The 3,166-nt window shown below is 33.5% G+C and overlaps 1 long non-coding RNA gene across 1 annotated transcript; it reads right to left on the reverse strand.

Moving 5' to 3' along the window:
* On the reverse strand, positions 1,315–2,551 carry LOC110265501. Its single transcript, XR_002351646.1, has 2 exons — positions 2,147–2,551; positions 1,315–1,793 (listed from the first exon to the last, which is right to left on the reverse strand). It is a non-coding gene; the product is annotated as an uncharacterized LOC110265501 (long non-coding RNA).

Raw genomic sequence — 3,166 nt, forward strand, 5'->3', positions numbered from 1 at the left:
TTGCAGAAACTAAATTGCTTGAAATGTAAAGGGAGAGGGGTAGATTGCAGAAAATTTAAGAGCAAAGAAAGTAAATAAGTTGAATCTTAAAGAACAAGTAATGTAAATTGCAAAAACTTAGATTGCAAGAAATGTAAATGGCTGAATCTTAAAGTGCAAGAAATGTAAATTACTTGAATTATAAAGGGAATTGGGAAGTGGATTTGCAGAAATTAAACAAGGAAAAGTAAAATTCAACAAACAGAAATGTAAAAGATGGATTCAATTAAACCGGATCTCAAATGACAATGAAAATAAGCTTGGTGTAGCACGAAACAAGGAAATTAAAATTGAAAGATGTAGATCTCAAGACCCAAGAGACTAGATAACCAAGTCTAGATCTCAATGCCTTCCTAGATCCAAATTCAGTATTCAATTGCAAGAAAAGTAAAGATCCAGCAGTAGAAGAAAATAAGTGAAATCGCAAATTCTCAATGATGCAGTAAATCAAAACAGAGAGATCTCAAGATGAGATTGAGACAGAATTTCCTCAATTCTTCAACCCAAGATTCAAGACAAGTGTAAATGAAATTTAAAACAAGAAAACTAAGAGGAAGAGAATTAAATTCTCCTTCCCCAACACTCAAAATCTCAAATTAACTCCTCACCAAAAGCTCTCCCAAAATCACTTAGTAAAAACTAAAACGAAAAAGCTCCCTAAAAACTTAAATTCTAAGCTATTTATACACTCTCTTCAAATGATCTTCAAGCCTTGAATTGGGCCTTTGCTCTTGATGGAATTGGGTTGACAAAAGCCTCTGTTGATTGCTCTTGGAGTTGGAGGTTGACCCATTTGTGAACCGGGCAAAGATTCATGCACCAAGTTATGAGACAAATAAACAAATTCAACAATTATCTTAATATAAGAAAAGACACGTCATCAGTAAGTTTTGTCCCTGCAAACTAAATTCTTGCAAATATCAAAGTTCAACCTAATTGTTAATTGAATATTAATATATTATGTAAGCAGCTCAAGACTTCAAGGCTTCCCCCCAATAGGATTCCATATAAATTGAAGGTTAGTTGACCCTGTTTCACTGAACTAATTTGTGTCGGTGATTGATATTTTTTTTAAAATATAAGTAAAAGCTAGCTATTCAATTATATACATATATATATATGTGAATGATTGATATTTTTTTAAAAATATAAGTAAAAGCTAGCTATTCAATTATATACATAGTAATGTCCAGCTAATATAAAATTTGGGGTTAATGAATCATTATAGTATATATATCACATGGTAAATTATTGTGGATCTAGAAGGAAACTAGATTTCATATAAAGCAGAACAGTTTGATTTCCCATTATGACACATTCATATCACATAGACTCATTTTACATCTCCAGTTGCTGTTTACCCACTCAGTGTCAACTGACACCTATTGACATTTACAAAATAATAAAATTGAATCATGAAAATAATTGCCTGATTGTTGCCTAGAATAAAATACTTCATCCAAAAATCTATCAAATTTGAAACAGGACCTCTAGCGTCATTATGTAAGTTATATAAGAGAAATTGAGTGTTTCTAGAGTATACCCTGCATATAAACCCTTTACACCCTGTGTTCTCCATATTGAGCAGCCCGCATAGAACATCCCTGTCTAATAACCATACAGTTTTGGGCTAGAATTCATTGCAATGCCATCATTCATGGCGATAGAACTCCAAGATGAATATGTTCTCTACACTTGCATCCGTTGCTTCATCACTTCGCATGGAACATATACAACAAAACGAAGAGAATATCCTGCAAATATACATTAAAATGAGGTAGGACATTATTCTTTGCAAAACCAAATGGTCACAATTTCACGGAATTCATGCTTAAAATACATTTGAATGTAGAAGGATGGAGTGAAAATAGGGAATGTATGACAACAAGCTTTGATACCTAAAAGGAGTATGAGACAACTTACTGTAACCTGCTGGAGAAATATTAAAATTAGGTACAAAATTAAAATGGGCGCTGAAACAGAAACAGAGGGGTGGGACTTTGGTATATTCAGTCACATTGCATTTTTTCCTTAACATAACACTTAGTGAGTCAATATGAATAACTTCAGAAGGTACAAAAGTTTTAGATGCTCCAGATTAGCTTACCAACAGCTCCAGCAAACATTAAGGTCTTCCATTCCAGCCAAAGATCAACCATACTATCATACAGCTTTAACCTGCATATTTTCAAATTATAGTTTCTCTGCAGTCTCACCAACTAAATTATTATCATTAGCTTTCTAGTTGATACTCAAGACTAATTGGTTTAATATTTCTTTTCTTTCATTAAGAATGATTTTTGAAATTCTCTTCAAAACCCTACCTCATACGGGATGATTACTTCATCTTGATTCAATAAAAAACGTCAGTCATTATACCCAATTGCAAAGACAACTTCATAATCCAAAACTAAAAATGGCCATGGATCGATGCCATTTTTTCCAAATTACTATCACATTAGCATACAAATAGTTAAATAGATCATAGATATGTCAAGAAGCACAGACTTCAATGTAGAAGATAGAGGCATAAAGAACATTGGCCTAAGTAGTTTAATCAACAAAAAGGAAAGGATCTGAATTTTGATCTCACTCAGTTTCATTTTATATATGTATATATTAATAACTATTGGTATGTGATAAACCTATCACTAACTATTGGTATGCGAATTCCCGATCACTAACACAAAACAAAACAATAAATTCATACCAAATCAAGAAGAAAAGGATTAATGTGGACCAATTTGAATTCTGAATCCAAAAGAAAAATAGAACAAAATTGAAAGAGGGGTTTTGTATATACCAGTAATCTAAACGAAGAAGCTGATCGATGATGGTCCCACCGGCAATGGGAAGCGCAATGCAGCTGGTACTGACGGGCAGAAAGGAACGGCAGCAAGGATTTACGTGCGGAGGTGTGTTTCGCGCCTCTGCCCCTTTTGTGTTCGCGCGAGGAAGATAACAAACTACGAATCTGAATCTTGTCAGCTTTGAAAGTTGAAACACAATAGAAAACTTCAATAATGGCATAGCAAAATCACACAAGTACTGAGATAGAGAGCTTCAATCACAGAATAATCTAAGTTCATCCCATGACATGGATGAAATTGCCACACAATGCTAAATG

The sequence above is a fragment of the Arachis ipaensis genome, chromosome B08 (genome assembly GCF_000816755.2).
Source record: "Arachis ipaensis cultivar K30076 chromosome B08, Araip1.1, whole genome shotgun sequence".
NCBI lineage: Eukaryota > Viridiplantae > Streptophyta > Magnoliopsida > Fabales > Fabaceae > Arachis > Arachis ipaensis.